Source organism: Dunckerocampus dactyliophorus, chromosome 5 (assembly GCF_027744805.1).
Source record: "Dunckerocampus dactyliophorus isolate RoL2022-P2 chromosome 5, RoL_Ddac_1.1, whole genome shotgun sequence".
Taxonomy (NCBI): Eukaryota; Metazoa; Chordata; class Actinopteri; order Syngnathiformes; family Syngnathidae; genus Dunckerocampus; species Dunckerocampus dactyliophorus.
The window spans coordinates 22742391-22761493 of record NC_072823.1 but is presented as its reverse complement, the minus strand read 5'-3'; the positions used below and the strand labels follow the sequence as shown (position 1 = coordinate 22761493).

The following is a 19103-nucleotide window of genomic DNA, read 5'->3' as shown; positions in this document are numbered from 1 at the left end:
TGCATCTCATGAACAACAAACTGCTTTCTGAGTTGGGAGTTTGGTAGTCCAATTCTTGACTTAGTTAACTGAGGTGCACTATATTGCAATACTTTTATACAATACAAGCAATTGTAATTCATGACTGGCACAACCACTGTCAAAAATGTAAATATTGTAATTTTAGAACTGGACCAATTGAGAGTGTCCAAATTCATCATCAGGTCAAAACTTGCACTTGTACAATTAAACCAACACTGCTTTATGCACAGTCATCTTCTGTTGGACTCGCAATTTGCCACAAACCATATAAGACGTTGCTGGTATATCACAGTGCAACAAGAAGGAAGACAACCACATTAACAATTACTAGAAGACTCATTCATAACTCACAACAACAAATAAATACATGTGTACAACCTTTACAGTGCGTGTTCGTCTTGAAAGTCCATCTCCTGGGGGCAGCACACAAAGGGGTCAGGTCAGATCCCAGCTGGATGAGCTAAATTAGGCTGGCATCCACTGCTAAGACTTAGCACATGAAACAATGTGATGCATTAGGATGACTGTGACAGATCTCCTGAGAACAGCAGGAAGTGTGTGAAGGGTGTCAGGTCATCCCGGTCAGTGGCTCTTGTTCTACGACAATAACTACAATTTCAGACCTCCGCCAAGGCAAAACAATCCTAAACGTGCATATGGTTGGTTTTGGTTAAAACTGCAAGTTTTTTTTCCACCACAGGTCCACCTGGTGGATGTGGTGGGGCAATGCTCCCTCCCTACATGCAGAAAGTGCCCTGTGTATATGGTCCCACAATCCACGAGGTGCCCAATTTAGCGCAAGGGGCAGGAGAGGAAAAAAAAAAAAAAAGGAGTAGTAAATGAAATGACAGAATTCATCCATGTTGGTGGATTCTGCCTTTTAAGGCAAAAGGTGTGGGTTCGATCCCAGCCCTGGACAGTTTTTCTTTTATTCTGTTGATTCGTTATTTTGCACAAAAAATAATTTATTGAACAATTTGTTTCCCATGTATTCACATTGCTCCAAAACTAACTAAATTTAGGTTAAAGTCAAATAGTATGAAAATAGCTATTAATTGGTCAGTTAGATGTGGTGACCACAGCTGCCCGAGGGCGCCGGGATTTTTTTTCATGGTGACCCTGTTCGTGATACAGTCATATTGTGTTGGGAGTGAGGGCTCCAAATAAAATTCTGCGTAGGGCCCCAATTTGGCCAGTGGCGGCCCTGACTGCCCCACTTGGCCCCAGTGCAAGCAGACTGCAACATGCCAAAAGAGGAAAATAAACTCCACAATCTGCAGCTTTACGTATCTGGATGTGCACCAAAATGCAATGGCTTCTTCCTTGTGCCATGAACCACCACTACACAAAACTTTGCGGACATTGTTGCGAAATAAACAGCGTAAACAACCATCATTCCTGCTTGTCCGAGGTAATAGGACACAAGGATATAGAGACACATTCAAGCAGTTGCTGTGGATTAGTTGAGTTTACTTGTAAAGTAAGTCCTGTCTGGAAAGTGTTTAAGCCTGCATGGTATGTGCGCTACCTGCTGGCCAAAAACATGAGTGATTAACAAGATTAACAACATTGTGTCCAAAGCTGATCACTCAAGGGCACAAAATGCTGATGCACTCAGCCAATTTCTGTCAAAGCAGCACCACTGACGCATTGAATGAGTGGTCACAGTCCACCTCAAAGCGAGAGGTGCATCAATCAATGGGCAGAAGAGGTGGTTTCAGTGGCTTGTGCAGACTTGAAAGTTGAAGGTAGGCGGTGAATGGGGGGAGGATCTATCTTTTGGATTTCTGGAGATGTGACAGATTAGCTGGAAGAGAAAGCACTTAGTTGCTAACCCTGGCGCTCGCCCACCTCCTCTGGAATCAAAGGCAGGTTTTCATGTGGGCGTTGAGGCTAAATACCATCATGGACGGTTGCATTGCTCTCTCGGTAGACTGCTGCTACACTGCACTGTATGATGCTGCTAAATCCTTAGTTATAGTGCATTTTATTGTAGTTTCATCCAGAAATTTCAAACAAAAGCCCACAACTTTTTGTATTTTTTTTTTGTGTATTTTAATATTTATATATTTTTAGCAGCAATCAGTGCAAAACAACAGCAGCAATGACAATGACGACAACAATGTACTCAGTTTACCGTATTTACAAAGATGACACAGCTGGGCCAAACACAAGGTCAGGTAAGAAGCTCATTGGCAGACACAGAAGATCACAGCTCAGGACTAAACCAATGACATACACGAAGCAAGCTAAAGCAAAAACACACAAAAAGCCATAAAAACTTAAAGTGACCACAGCAAAACCAGGCCAAAAGTTCAGAACTTGAATGGAACCAACATGACGTGAAGAAACGTACATTTGAATTCAGCCAGCAGACAACTTGTAACGAACATTGTTAAAAGTCAACAGGGCCCATCCATCCAACATTCCGATGTTTAATTTTTCTGGTATATTGAAGAATGCAAAAAAAAAAAAAAGAAACCTGGAAGAGACTTATGATGGAACAGTCCAGGAATGAAACAGAGTGTTTCCCACCAAAGCAGCTGGCATCAGATGACATACTGCAGCATAATAGAACACCATGAGACTGCAGAGAACACAATAATTGAAGAGAAACACACTGATCCTCATTTAGGTCAAAATCATGACAGAACTACTTGTTCCGGTCATGTCTCATGCGGTCAGGGAGTTGAGTCTTTGGAATGGTGCAATCCATTTGTGAGGGAAGCAAAAGGGACCTTCTATGAAGGCTGAACTGTAGACAGAAATATAAATGGCCGACTTCCTTTCATTAGACTCACTAGTGCAAATGTTTGCTGGTCACAAGGAAACTTGCAGCACCAATGTGGCATGAGCACATGTTCACAAGACTGTGTTGGCTCAGTCACTGAGTTTGTTACATATAAACAGAAATAGATTCTAAAAATGTTATTTTTACAAGGACTGTTCAATTTGAACCTCAATTGGAGACGACACCGTTTGGTACAAACAACCTTGTGAATAATGAGCTGATCACACAGAGAAGAGAACTTGTTGATGCTGCATGATGAGCAAATACTCGCTGTCACAAAAATGTTGTTAGTGTGTGCTGACTTTCAATATATGTCAAACAAATAATCATGTAAATATATTACATTAAAGCAGAGGTTTCCAAAATTTTCCATAAAGGGCCGCTTACAAACAAAATTGATGGACACAGCAGGACACTCTGGTACATTATGTCCACTGAAGATGCTAAAATCCAATGTAGGTCAATATAAGGTGTGTCAGAAAAGTTCCAGGACTGGTGTCACAAAAGATATATTTCATATTCAAACTACAAACAAGTTTTCCCGTTCAAAATAATCCCCCTGGACTCTAACGCACTTTCCCAGTCGTTTCATGCAAGGCATGAAGTCCACATCTTCAAAACGGGTCCCCGTGATGACCCCCCCCATAAGCGAACGCCTCAGGATCTCTTTGTAGACGTGTTGGTTGTAGGAACTTGCAGAAGACGACGACCCTCACATCGAAGCATGCGATGAATATCAACAGTCCTGGAACTTTTCAAACACAACTCCTATGCTAAGCTATCTGAACAAAACGGCCACGCCTTAGCTTTGTGCAGGGCTCCAGACTGCAACTCGTTTGCCAATTGCATCTTTTTATTTAATATTTTTTGTTGCTGACAAATTTTTGCTCCAGCCCAGTAGTTGACAGTAATACTCAAATGAGATAGTTTGCCAGCCGACATTTTAGGTGTCATGCTCCTGCTTTGTTGGTCTTGCTGACGCTTTTTTCCCTTGTTTTGCAGTACCCTTTTTTGGTAGTTGCTGGGGCAGAGCCATCAAATGCTGCACGCCCGTTGATAATTGCTCAACAGGCCTTTACCAGCATGTTGTTTGCCACACTCAGGGGCTGTCCACCTGGAAATATTTTCAGGACAAAATGGCGAACTATTTTATCGTTTTGGTCTTTCATCCACAGGGAAACCCTGCTTGACTTGGGTTCTGGGTGTCCTCAATTGGTATTTTTTGAAAATGGCTTCCAGAGTGGGACAATCTGAAAATGCCAGCTTGTCGTAGACAAGCAAATTGCTACTTTCTGAAAACAATGACGTCACTGCCCCGTTGCCATAACGTGACCATAAGTGACAAGCCTACAAAATATCTGAAATCTTGAACTGGCGCGACTCACCCCAGTCGAGATTCTCCTGATATTTTGATGTCTTATACTCCAAAATGACTCGTAGATGTAATTCCACTTGTGATTCCACTCCCTCTCCTCCCAAGGGAACACATTTATAGCAACACACATAAGCACGAGTCTTATTTATGTGTTAAATGGCTTATCTTGGGTAATGCAATTGTAAAGGTGACTATAAGGGTGTTAGTTCATGTCAAGAGGGCTCTAATGTCAAAAACTGTATTTAGTAGGTCATGAACAGGTTTTCTATTCTCTAACTAGGAAAATATTCCATTTAGAAATAAGGAATCCTACTCCGCGAAAATTGACTTATCACGGTTTTCATTATTAACTGCCATAAATGAGGGACTGTACATGCACATGTAGTGCAAATGCAGCCTACCTTGGTTTTTACATGTTGTGCTTTTACCTCTGCTTCCTAATCAACAAGTCAAGCAGGGTTTAGACAAGCTAAGCTCCAAAGATGGTGCAGCACAAAGTCCAAACACAATAAAAAGCCTCAAATCCATTAGGTTAAGGCAGCGGCGTCCAGTCATCTTCTAACAAGCTACCAATTGCAGAACCTTTCTCAGGTCAGACTGATCTTCCGTGTTCCAACTGCCAAACTAAATTACTGCTTCCCTTTCTTTCAAGTAATAAGGAGGGCTGTCTATAAGTAGGACAGCTGTGTGTTAATCTTTTCTCATGTAACACATCCAGGCATAAGCATGAGTCAACGCTCTGTGAGAAGGCCAACCTTGACATGAATGGAAGTGTAGGCAAGGCTGATTGGTAAATGGGCTTCATTAGCGCTTCTGGCCTCACTGACTAAAATGTTCAGAAAACAATCCAATATCTATCCAATCAGCATATCAACCCTTGCTGAATGCAGATGGAAATCCAACTAAAGGTGCTGCCTCTTGCAGGAAATGACCAATAACAGGTGGCAGCGTCCAGGGGGGAGATTAAATTGAGCCGCATTGCCACACACACAAGTGCCTCCTAATCAGCTTTAGCACTTTTGCTAATACCAAAAGGATTGCAAAGAACCTGTGAGAAACTCATTTCCATTGAGAGTAAGCTCATGGCTAATTGTTGCTTGTCCAGCAAGAAGACAATACAGGCTTTAGGTTAGCCTCTCAGACGCAATGCTAGCCACCCAACCTTCGTCACGTTCCCACACATACCGGGCTAACGGCCACCGCAAAATAGTTAAGAGCCTTTAATGGAGACCTTTAACTCTGAACCTGGACAAATACGCGCGCAAAAATAACAAGTGCAGCTCATGTGCTGCAGTTCTTTCCACATTCTAGCACAATACCATCTCAGCTGACCTGCAACCCAATCAATCAATCAACCAGGCCCTTCGGGGAGGGTCAGATCTCAATGGGAGGAAATAAGAAAAGACAGTAGGAAAAGTCAATAAGGTGTCTTTCTGTCAGCTGGAATGAGTTGCAGAGGCTGGCATAGCCATCAGACCTACGATCTGCCCACACAGTTGACCGGGACACATCAGGCAGAGAAACACAAACACACACACTTCTTTATAACACTTTTTGTATAAAAAGACACAATAAATCACAGTAGATATGATTATTACACTGTATCAGTATACAGATTATAGTGGGAAATACAGGTCTTCTAGGGTCCCCAATCCGATTTTTGCAATTTTGGGGTCTGGGCCAGGCCAGTTACTAAACAAGGGCACACACTGTGCATGATGTTTTGCTAAGAGTCTTTTATTATAGTCAGTTGTCGTATGTGCTTTGCGCGTGGCAAAGAAATACAGAATGTGCTTCACACACATCCATATAAAGCCTGCCGTGCTTAAATCCAAGGCTTTATTTCCTAGTATCGATTCAACTGATTGATTACCTTGTAAATGATGTTAGATGGATATATGTCGTCCGGAATGGAAACTTGCTGAACACAGATCGATGTAGTTGGATCATAGGAATATAAATCAATACATCTATGTTGTGGCTGAATCGTTACACCCCTAATAAAGATTGCATCCTTGAGCGTGTTCAAGGTTCTGCCCCTATGGAAGCAACAGTAATAACTAAACAACATACTGGTCTCATTATTGAGATGGACAGGTTGCACATGCTGAATCATGTTGATTCAGGAGTGAAGTGCTTATGGCCAGTAGGGGATGGTATGTGGTGTCAGGCTTGTGCTAATTTGCATATCCTTAAGATTCAAGGTTAAGCTGCTGGTGAGGATGAAAAGCAGGAAGAGATCGTAAAAGGGATAAAGGAATTGTTCTGTGTACAGTGTGAGTGACTTACAGTAAGTGTTAATTTGCGACCACGTGTATTCTGGTGCAGTTGGCATTCATAGTTGCCTCACTCTAGAATTATCTCTCGGTCCTTATTTGGTCCAGTTCAGGGTTCGAATGATTGCGTTCACATCTGATCAAACAAACCGCACCAGAAGAGCAAACTAGAGCTTGATTTAACCGAAACAAAAGTGTGAACACACCCTTATGCCTAAATGTCCACTTGGCCCAAATCTTACCAAACACCAAGGTGGCGATGGCCAGAAGGTAAAATTTTATACTTTTAAATGTACAACAAAATGTTCTTTCCAAGTTTCGCAGGAAAAAGAAAGAGGTCAAGCGGGTCAAGACAAATCTGCAGATGACGAGATTTGACTCCTCCCATGAGAAAGAAGCAAACAATAAGCGATATTAAAAAAAAAAAAGCATGAAACTGTCACAAGGGACAGGCAAAGCACCAGGCTTTTCTATGCTCTGTCCTTGCTGGAATGTTCTCGGCAAGAAGAGGACAGCTAAAATCAAATCACTTTCTTTTGTTTAATCAATAGTGACAAGTGGTTGTGACTGACTGGTTTGAATGAAAACCACAATTTTACATTGTCCTTTGTGGTGGACATGAGGACTTGCACAAAATCAAATAAAATGAAGATGGTTGATGCAACAAATCTGCAAGATGCAGAAAAAAACATTACAAATATATTATTTATATATGTAATATATATTGTACATTTATTACGTATATGAAAAGAAGTGGGATGGAATTTATAAAATACTACAAAAATTAAGTCATGTCTGTAATAAGTAATGCCTGTTTTATTTTAAAATCACAACAATAGAAAAGATGATGGATAAAATAACAACTTGGCAAACCTGCAAGTTTAATTTTTCTGGGTGTCAGCAGGTTAAGAAGCTACAATAGAAGGCTGATAATGGGCTGCAAGTGTTGGATTTAGCGACGGGCAGATATTGGCGTGTTAGAACATGCTGCTCGCATGCCGCTTTATGTGATACATTTAAATGTGTGGAGTCAAATATAACTGTGACTAACATGACAAATAACAGTTTGCAAAAACACCCACTAACTAAGTGAAATAAAAACAGGGTGTTAGAATTACAAAAAATAAAGTGTTCAAGAACATTCAGTAGTTTACAGAACTAGGACTGTGCCCGTATACTGCAGTGCAGTCCGGCTATAGCTTATACTTCACTTCCAAACACTCTTTTACACACACTTTTCTTGATCTGTCGACTTCAGCAGCGTGGAAATATGACACCGCGGGTCTTGCAACATGCAAATTTTATTCTGTCCTCTTTGACAAACAGTAGTTCAAGCACAAATGCTAATAAATAATAATAAAACACAAATAAATTCCCTCGCGAGCCTTTACTGCCATTTCATTGAGCTCACTCACTTCCGCCTTTGTCCCCACATACTGAGGAACACAAGTCCTCAAAATAGCTGTCTTCGGCTAGAACTGCCAGTAACTAGCAGCTCTTAACCCAAATTTTACCTTGCAGTTCACAGCAAAAAAAAAAAAATCAGCCGAGAGACAGGTCGTATCTAAAAAAATGAGTCATTAGTTGGGACACTTGTAGATAGATACTTTATTCATCTCCAAGAGAAATTCACATTTTCAGCAACTCTGCAAAAGCGTCATAATAAACTTAATTTCAAAATAAAACAAACAACGAGAGATACGAAAAAGAATAATAAATAACTAAATATGGAACAGATCATTTCAAATTCAATAATACATAAGTTAATAAGTCCAGTCCTGTGTGTGTTTTTAGTCAGTCCCCCTCTGTTGTGTTGAAAAGTCGCATGGTGTGGGAGAGGAATTATCTGCTCAGTCATTTCAGTGGAACAGTGATAGTAATCTGCCACTTCAACTGCTCTTCTGTCGGGAGATGATGCTGTGCACTGGATGATGCTGGTTGTCCATGATGGAAAGGAGCCTCCTCAGTGTCCTTTGCTCTGCCAAAGATGTCAGGCTGTCCAGCTCAGTACCAATAAAAGAGCCTGCTTTCCTCACCAGTTTGCCTAGGCGTGTGGCGTCCTTCTTGAGGCTGCTGCCCCACCACACTACTGCATACAGGAGAGCATTGGCTACCACAGTTTGGTAGAAGATCTGTACCAGCTTTTGCATATGTTGGAGGATGCCAGCCTTCTGAAGAAATACGGACGACTCTGTCCTTTCCTGCACAAAGCATCTATGTTGGCAGTCTAGTCCAGTTTACCATCCAGATGCCCTCCCAGGTATTTGTAGGTGTGGACAACCTCCACACTGTCACCTTTAATGAGAACAGGTTCTGGGTGTGTCCTGTTTCCAGCTGAGTCCATCAAGTGGCATTTGAGACTTTACATACTCCCGTGACAATTCAACTCACAGCGAAAGTAGATGAAAATAACTTTGGTCTTTTAAAGACAGCCGTCTGCTAGGGCTTTGAAGCTAAACTTACCATTCAAAATACCCTTTTCTTTGTCCATTTCTGCTCAACATCTGTTCCCACTTGTGGGTCAACATCAACTGCAACACTGCTGCGTTTTGACAAACTACGTACGGTGTGGGCTGATGGTCAAACAGTACGTGCGTGCAATAATCGCAAAAAAATAGTGTCGTTAAAAGGAATGTCCGTTAACTCGTTATTATCGCGTTGACAGCCCTAATTATAACACATCTGTTCATCAATATAGTGATGTATTAGATGTACAATGGTGTGTATGTTATCTTTCAAATCAACACACACATGCAGCAGTTTTTCTTTGTGTTATAAAACCGCTATATGAAATGAAACCAACACCCATAAGTCAATAACATCATGTTCTGTTAAATAGGGTTTCACCCGTCCACACACAAACATGTGCATGCCTCATGGTCAATTATGCAAATATGACAATGATGTAATTTACACCCCCCCCCACACACACACAATGCCACAGATATATTGCTGTCCTGTGGGAAACAGTGGAATTGAATGCACCTTGCAATGCTGCTAAGCTGAGCACACACATTGTGTTGAAGGAAAATCCCCCCGCCCAACCCTCTGAAGCTGTTAAGTGAGTGTTGCATAAGGCTGAGATAAAGGGGGGGGACAGAAAGGTCCAGAGAGGTAAGGTGAGGCAGGGGCGGGAAAGGACAGAAAGGAATCTGAAGAGAGAATCCTCCTGCATTAGTGATGAGGCTTGCCCTCCTTTTGTAACTTTGATGAGGAAGATCAAGTTCCTAGACGCTGACGTTTCACGGCCCAGCAGACTGCAGCTGAACAGTTAGCACGCAGGACAAAACTTTATTGACTCTGCTTTTCCTCAACCAGTGTAGCCAGTAAAATTCAGTATTATAGTATAGAACTAATATATACAGTATCGTATCCACAGCCCTAACATTTCAGAAACCATTTTATTCTATCTTGTCAAGGAACAATACTTTGAAAAGTAAACGTAGATATACCTTCGAGAGAGAATATGAGAACTTTAAAAGTCTGAGGCATGCTGTGTGCATGTTTATGTGTTCCTGTGCAGCCTCTGAGAGTCCTTGTCCTGGTGGAAAAAAGAATCCCCCCCCCCCTCCTCCTCGGAGCGCTTGCTATCTTTAGCTCGTTTCCGCCGCGTCTTGTCACTCCTGCTCTCCTCTCTGGAATCTAAATATAGAATCTAAACCTCCGGCGCAATTCAATCTCCCAACATCCCCCTGCACAGGAAGCTCGACACGAGGTGCAGCAGTGTGTGTAAACGTGCACACAGGGCCTAACACTGATGTGCATCAACCACACACACGAACACACACACACACACACACACACACACACACAGAGATCAGAATTCCACCGCAGACACACAATGGAAGAACAAATACCCGCAATGGAAGGACAAATAACCGCAAAGGGCCGGGGACAGGAGAGCGGTCGTTAGAGGACACCTTGTCTGGTCACTCTGGCGTCACGGCGATCGTCTGCAGCGACATGCGAGATGGCGCGGGTAACTCAATCACACCAGTCTGCTAACTAATCACCTCTTTTAACGCACAAATACACATACACACACACGCTTGGAGGGTAACTTATCAGCAGCTGCATTAAAACATCACAGTGTTTCCCTTACCATAGGCTAAGGGAGGCAGGAGTGAATCATCACCTTGCAGCATGCGGCTTCATCGTACGGCATATCTGGAGTTCATACTCAAACTTATCCTGGGGCGAAATCCTGCTTTGTAACTGTAATGTAGTTACCATGGAGATTTATTTTGTTGCTCCAGACCATGGCTAAGGTCCAGGATGCATTTCATCTCGTCTCTAATCTCAGTCAGTAGTCTGAGTCTCATAAATGGAAACCAATAATGAATCCACTATCCACTACACATTGTTAGCACAGTCAACTACACCCACCATTATTGTCATTTAAAAATTTGTCGTCCTTCATTTGAAACATTGTAAACAAAGGATTTTAGATGATGTTGTAATCATTAGATCATTTCTTTGATAATTTACAGACACATACTATATATGAAATACACATTCCATATAATTACAAATACACATTTACAAGATAAAAGAATTATACTGTCTGATGGAGTTACACAATTTCACTCACATCCACAGTCAATTTAACCTAGAAGTTAGACAGATACAGATACATAATCACAATACCACTACGTTTTCGGAGATATTAATTATGTTGGTTAATGTGGATGTGTACTACATTACCCAGGAGGTTTAGCGCCCGAGGGGAAACTGGACGTTTAAACGCTTGCTGTTGAAGCAATGAGCGAGTAATGGTGATGTGTTCATAAAGCAATAAAGAGTTCATACATATTATTGTACATCGCTGTTCCTGATTTGTTAAACAAGCAACAAACATAACATGAATGAACTATTTGGATGTCAATTTTGATGGTTTGAGTGGAGCATTGAGTGTGTATTTGTGCACTACTTACGCACAAAGTATTGCAAATCATCTCTGCAATACTTTGCCACGCTTTCTTTCTTTGTTTTATGACTGTGGCGGTGTTGCCTTTCTTTTTTATTTGCTCTTTTGTGTCCTCGTAAGTCTCTATGAAGATTTCCGCTTCCGTCGGGGGAAAGTACGCCGCTCTCTTTACCATGGTGTATCGGTGACTCTGTGATCGATAATGAGGTCTTTTTAAGGAAGCCGTGTACACGCGCTGATCCGGGATTGGTTTCACCTGGCTTGATTAATCCGTGTCTACTCATCCTGGCTTGCACTTTGTGCAACCAATTAAGCCTAGATGCTCTTGTTTTGGGTTGGTTCAGCTCAGCTCAGTCATTTATCGTCAATGTTTGAATCCTACTTTCTTGCAACCGGTCCCAGTTTGTTGCCGTAACTCTGCCAGTTGAAATGTTCAACAGTTGATCATCAGTGCTGACTCGGCCGGAATGACACACAGTTTGCTGTTTAATTCAGATCATAATTCTAGATAACCCAAAAAAGTTGACATTTCTTCTTTTCGGCTCACCCCTCTTGGAGTTTCAAACACTGCGACATGCGTCACTGAAACTTTTATACAGAGCCAAGGGCCTAAATCTCCACTCATCTGTTCTGCTGCAATTATGAGTCCATTCATCGCAAAGGCCACTGATGTCTGGAGATAACATTTGTTGTGCTTCAACGTCATCTCTCCGCCAAGTCGCAAAACAACATTTTTGCATGTTGAAGCAACAGTCTCATGTATGGCTATTTATTTATGTGTTGTGTATAAAACACAATATACTGTAAAGGAGGGTCTTATTGAAATGACCACTGACGTGAAAGCTTAACATGAAGACGACTACCAACAACACGCTTCCAGCCTTGACGTTATAAGCCCAGCACGTTACATCTTGCCTGATTACACTGAAGAAAAGTCTCAGAATTAACTTAAAAAAAATAAAAAAATACGAACACCAGCACTCAAGACACACATAATAACATCATCAAGGCTCACCTTTATGCATTTACATCCAGCACCAGCATTTGGGAACAACGATGACGTGATGGAAGAACGGGTAAAATATCATAATAAAAAAGTATAATTGTGGCAGCATCGGAGAAACTTCCACTTTGTCTCGCGTCACACAACTATGGTGCGTTGAAGGACCACTGGGAATAAACAGTCCGTGAAACAATAAAACAAAATGACATAAACATGTAAAAACTTTGGACTTTCTAACAATATATTATTTTTCCAATAAAATAATAGCTTTTATTTCCAAATTTGAATTTTCCAATTTAGCTGTATGATACAACCCGGACAGAGCGTGTGATTAAAGTTTATGAAGAGTTAATAGGCCTGCTTAATTCTACACCACCCCCAGAACACTACCTCTTTTAGAAGAGTCTAACGACAACGACGACGATTTGTCCTTTTTCAATAACTCCTCCTCCACCACAACGACGTATGCTCGACCACTCCTCTTCAAAGGTAAATAACTTTTATCATTATGTATTATTATATCATTTTTATTATTGTTTTTTCATTAATTATCCTCGTTTAATATTACTACTGCATCCAAACTCATATTTACATACATACGCGTATACTGTATATGTATACACGTACATGTAGTACCTATACATGTACATGTAGTCGTGAGTATGCTGGAGCCTATCCCAGCTGACTTCGGGATAGAGACGTGGTACAAAGGACCTTTCATATAGACAAATCGCAGGGCACAGGGACAAACAACCATTCACATTCGCACCTATGGAAAAGCCACGCACGGGGGGAACATGCAAACTCCACAAAGAGATGCACAAAGGAGATTCAAACCCAGATCTTCCCGATCTCAACCCAGATCTTCCCGATCTCCTGACTGTGTGGCCAACATGCCTTAGTATTTTGAACACAACCCACAGGGGACGCCACAAATGACATTTACAGTGACGCGAACATATTACAACTCTTTTTCACATGACTGTAGATTCTGCCAAATTTAATTAGCTAGCTGAACAACCAACCGTCAATCAAACATATCTGGCGTTATCAATTAACCAAATCATCAGTGATTAAACAAGGCTAGACATGAATAAATGGGGACACAAGTTGACCTATGGCAGCTGAACAGCAAGTGGAAGGGTCTCCCAAATGGGGCCGCCCACGTACCAACCTCGGGCCAATTTCCTCCATCCCTCCCCACCACATACAACACACACACACACACACACACACACACACACGCTACTCGTCACGTATCCGCCTACGCTGGGAACTATTACAGCGATGGAAGGGAAACATGGAGGCAGGGTAGAAGGGAAAGCACTCAGGAGGTGGAAGAGGAGAGGCTGGGATGGAGTGGAGAGTGACTGAGGACACACAAACTCAGCATGAAACACACACTATTAACACTGCCTTTCGCCTTTACCATGTCACTGTTCTGTATAAATGGCACAGAAAGGCTTCGCTGGGGTCTAAGTCAACCCAATTTTTCATCTTCGATTGATAGTAGGGATGTCCCAATACTGAGGGCCACACGATCAGTAGATCGGGAAGATCTGGGTTCGAATCTCCGTTGGGCATCTCTGTGTGGAGTTTGCATGTTCTCCCCGTGCGTGCGTGGGTTTTCTCTGGGTACTCCGGTTTCCTCCCACATTCCAAAACCATGCATGTTAGGTTAATTGGTGATTCTAAATTGTCCATAGGTATGAATGTGAGTGTGAATGGTTGTTTGTCTATATGTGCCCCGCGATTGGCTGGCGACCAGTCCAGAGTGTACTCTGCCTCTCGCCCGAAGTCAGCTGGGATAGGCTTGAGCATACCTGCAACACTTGTGAGAATAAGCGCCATAGAAGATGGATGGACCCAATACCACTTTTTCATGTCCGGTACTGCAACGTTGTATATCGGCTGACACCGTTACAATGCATGTACTGTACTTTGCTTCATCTAGACATTAAATACACTTTTTATACTGTTTTATATGACAGTTTTATATTTTGTATGCCACAATGAATGTTGGTTGTTGCGACTAGAATAGATACTATGTCTCAATTAGTTGGGGGTGTGCATCGTCCACTGAACAAATAAACACCCCTCCCTAAATAGATGCCTATATATTTATGTGTAAAAGGCACAGGCGGATTAATGCTTTTCTGTTACAACTCTGCTGCAGTTATATTGCAAGATCTCTGTATAAGAGTCCACACAAACCACGGAAGACACACAAACACACACGCATATGAAACTCATTCACAAACACACATAAAAGGATGATGCGTGTCCCTGCATGTGAATGACAGCACCACCCCTGGTGAGAATGTGTACTACATCCAGTTGCAGTTGTCAGAGATTCTGGCTTGTCTATTATTAGCTAGTGCTACAGCTGCATGCTGGTCGAGGGCCCCCGGGGGCCCGAGCACCGGCACGTGTACTCTTGCGCTCGAGCACCCCTCAGCTGCTCCTCCCTCCAAGCTCACCCGCACCCTCCTCTATCCCCGAATGACTGTGATCTCCACTTCCCTCCATCTCTCCGTGTGATCTTGCCACTTCTATCTGGGCGAGCAGCACATGCCTTCACATGCTCCAGTGATGTGTTCAAAGCTAGAAGAGGTGGATGAGCAAGAGTGGGAGGAGGTTGCAGACACTTCCACAGCAGAAGAGTTGAGATTCAATGAGACGTTTCCAAACAAACCAAAAGGACCAAATATTGATGTGTTTCTGCACAAGACAGACTTTGTCACAGAAATCCATTAAAAAACTGATAATGGTCATGTGATCAACTAGCAGGCATTGACTCTGTGTAGACATGCTGCAAAATTAGAACCACACTAGTAGCATAGTAAAGATACCTAAAATCTCTTGATTATCACCAATAATGCATAAGTGATCCTGGCAAGACATTTTTAAGTTACTGTAAATCTCCTTTACTAGCTGGGCGCATGGACTAAAGGACAAAAGCAAATAACCACTGAGGGTTCTAATTAGCGATTTGTCAAAAAATATTGGGTTTTTTTTATATAAACTCCATAAAATGGCAGTAGCTGAATAATGTTGCTACTCAGCTGTTGGTTGTGAAAGTCATGCATGTTACACTTGCCACTACTACAACATTGGTTCCGTCGCTGCTGTTTTGTGTACTTGTTCATAAATGACCATGTGGTAAAAGAGAGCTGCGTTTTCCTATCCACTTTCTCATGCACTCTATTATTATTAAGGTTCAAGAAATAACTTGTTATATAGAATTTGTTTTTTCATTTCTCCAATTATTGCCAGCTTCCAATAAACGTCTCGCCTTTACAATACTTGTTTCAAATGTTTTGACCTCACCAACACTAGAGTGTGTTATAATGACAGCCTGAGTCCTGAGCCACTAAATCCAGGTGGATGCACAACAATTAAAAGCCCCGCCCATTCGGGTCCTACAGTACGTGCAGGCTACAGTAATGAGTCCCTTCACTGCGGCGTCCATGTTGGCTGCTTGTGTGTTTACTGGCGCCAATCAAGGAGATTTGTCATGACTTCCACTTGGCTCGCTCCATTCATGGCTGCTGTCCTCAGGCCACAGGCAAAACGGCACACAATGACACAAGTAGGCCAACACACACACACACACACAGTGAGGGAAAACTAGCACTGACATGACGGCTACATTTTAGGCACGCTCTTTTTAGAGACATTCAACAAGATCACAAATTATTTTGTTCAATGTGAAAGGTTTGGTACCGCAGCATACTGAATTATAGAGCAAAGAGCAAATTTGTGTAGCTGTGTCATGAATAATTAATATGCTTTGGTTGTTGGTTATGGTTACGTTATCATAGCGGTGTCCAAAGTGCAGGCAATGGCCCACAGCTAATCAGCTAATTTTTTTTTAAATAGACTATTATTGCAATATATTATTAGATATTCCACAAATTTGCTGTCATCTCTAACCCAGACCCAACATGTTTTGTTCAGTTAACTTAGCATATATTGACTGGTGCTGGAATGCTTTTAACATCTTTAATGTACAAACGCATCAAAGTGGCCCCAAATCCTTTCATTTTTCTCTATGTGGTCTTGACTGGAAAAAATTTGGACACCCCCCATGTTTCAACACAGGTCGGTCGTAAAAATGAACAATAAAGAACATCAAATTCAAAATGTTGCATCCTCTGCTGCTCTTAACTCCACATACACCTATACACACATTTCCCTATTCTAAGACAAACAAACAGTATTATTTATCTCAAAATAAACTACTTCTAAGTATTCAAGTGCAGAAACATGAGGAATATTAGCACTGATGTGTTTATAAGAGCTATAAAAAATAATATATAGTACAGTATATAACAAGTAGATTGCGGGCAACAGTTCTGGGGCTAAGAAGTTGGTCTGCAGTACCACCTGGCGGTCACAGCTGGTACGACAGCATGGACTGTGGACCGGGGTGTATTGTCCTTTGCATAATGATTTTCATTTACTGTATATCTGTAACGTTTGCCAGCAAATGCTAACCAGACATAATACTGTACATTAAGTGTCTGTATGCTAAATGCTACATAGCTATTTTGACTGACATACTACTCAGGTTATGTACACAACTAGGAATAATGAGGAATGTGCAATTATCTGAAATGAAATCAACTATTCTGATAATCTGTACATTTTGAAACTGTGAATGTGAAATACTAATCATTATTCAAAGTTTACCTGTTAGATTTTATATACTTACATATATACAGTGGTGTGAAAAAGTGTTTGCCCCCTTCCTGATTTCTTATTTTTTGCAGGTTTGTGACAATTAAATGTTTCAGATCAAACAAATGCAATTAGTCAATGACAACACAACTGAACACAAAATGCAGTGTTTAAATGAAACTTTTTATTACTAAGGGAGAAAAAACATCCAAACATACATAGCCCTGTGTGAAAAAGTGAGTGCCCTAAACGTAATAACTGGTTGGGCCACCCTTAGCAGCAACAATTGCAATCAACCGTTTAGGACAACTTGCAATGAGATTTAACTCGCTGTGGAGGAATTTTATCCCACTCATCTTTGCAGAATTGTTGTAATTCAGCCACATTGGAGGGTTTTCCAGCATGAACCACCTTTTTAAAGTCATGCCACAGCATCTCAATAGGATTCAGGTCAGGACTTTGACTATGCCACTCCAAAGTCTTAATTTTGTTTTTCGTCAGTCATTCAGAAGTGGACTTGCTGGTGTGTTTTAGATCATTGTCCTGCTGCAGACCCCAAGTTGGTTTCAGCTAGAGTTCACGAAGAGATGGCCGGACATTCTCCTTCAGAATTTTTTGGTAAAGAGCAGAATTCATGGTTCCATTTATCACAGCAAGTCTTCCAGGTCCTGAAGCAGCAAAACAGCCCCAGACATTACACTACCACCACCATATTTTACTGTTGGTATGATGTTCTTTTTTCTGAAATGTGGCGTTACTTTTACGCCAGATGTAGTGAGACACACACCTTCAAAAAAGTTCAACTTCTGTCTCATCAGACCACGGAGTATTTTCCCTAAGCTCTTGGGGATCATCAAGATGTTTTCTGGCAAAATTAAGACAAGCCTTAATGTTCTTTTTGTTCAGAGGTGGTTTTCGTCTTGGAACTCTACCATGCAGGCCGTTTTTGCCCAGTGTTTTTCTTATGGTGGAGTCACGAACACTGACCTTAACTGAGGCAAGTGAGGCTTGCAGTTCTTCAGATGTTGTTGTAGGATCTTTTGTGACCTCTTGGATGAGTCGTCGCTGCGCTCGCTGATGTAATTTTGGTTGGCTAGCCACTCCTGGAAAGGTTCACCACTGTTCCATGTTTTCGTCATTTGTGGATAATGGTTCTCACTGTGGCTGGCTGGAGTCTCAAAGCTTTAGAAATGGCTTCATAACCTTTTCCAGACTGATAGATCTCAGTTAATCTCAGTTATGTTTTAACTTTTCACTGTCACACAGGGCCATGTAGGTTTGGATTTTTGTTCTCTTTTAATAATAAGTTGTGTTGTCATTGACTAATATTTAAATTTGTTCGATGATCTGAAATATTTAAGTTTGACAAACATGAAAAAAAAAAGAAATCAGAAAGGGGGCCAACACTTTTACACACCACTGTATATGTTTTATAGTAAGACGTAGATCATTTTGATTTGCATGATGAAAAATGTGTGCGCCCCTGACATACATGTACAATGTACATAAATACTCATATTTATAAATATACTAAACACATATATTCTCTATCCTCACAGTAGGAGGTAGATCTTTGGAACTTGGTCATTTTAAAAGTAGCTCACAGCTGAAAAAGTGTGAGCACCCCTTTGCTATATGTATATAGCACAGGGGCTTAGACATGTATAGACATGTATAGCCTATTATTTATGCACAAATTGACTACAATTACCTTGAAATAAAATGTGAAATCAAATCTTAAATATCAACATCAAATATCATAAAAACCTTTCGCTATGCCTTATTTTGAAAAATTTGGACCGGAATTGCCTGTCTGGCCTGTTGGCACTTGGCAGATAAGGAAAAGTAGAAAAGGCAGAGAGAAAGATATGTAAAGTTAATTCATGCATTTCAAGTTCAAGCCTGTGAAAACGACTAATGTTAACATTATTACAGACAGTAAATTTAAATATTTAAAAAAATATGCCAGTGATGCCAGTGATGCAGCAGCGGCACACTGCCTCCCATGCAGCCCACCACCACAGCTT

At 41.3% G+C, this 19103-nt stretch overlaps 1 protein-coding gene across 1 annotated transcript in view; it reads right to left on the bottom strand.

The window, feature by feature from the left end:
* The window catches only part of poc1b (POC1 centriolar protein B), a 49135-nt gene that overhangs the window by 20190 nt on the left and 9842 nt on the right, over positions 1 to 19103 (bottom strand). The gene's annotated exons all lie outside the window — the stretch shown is intronic.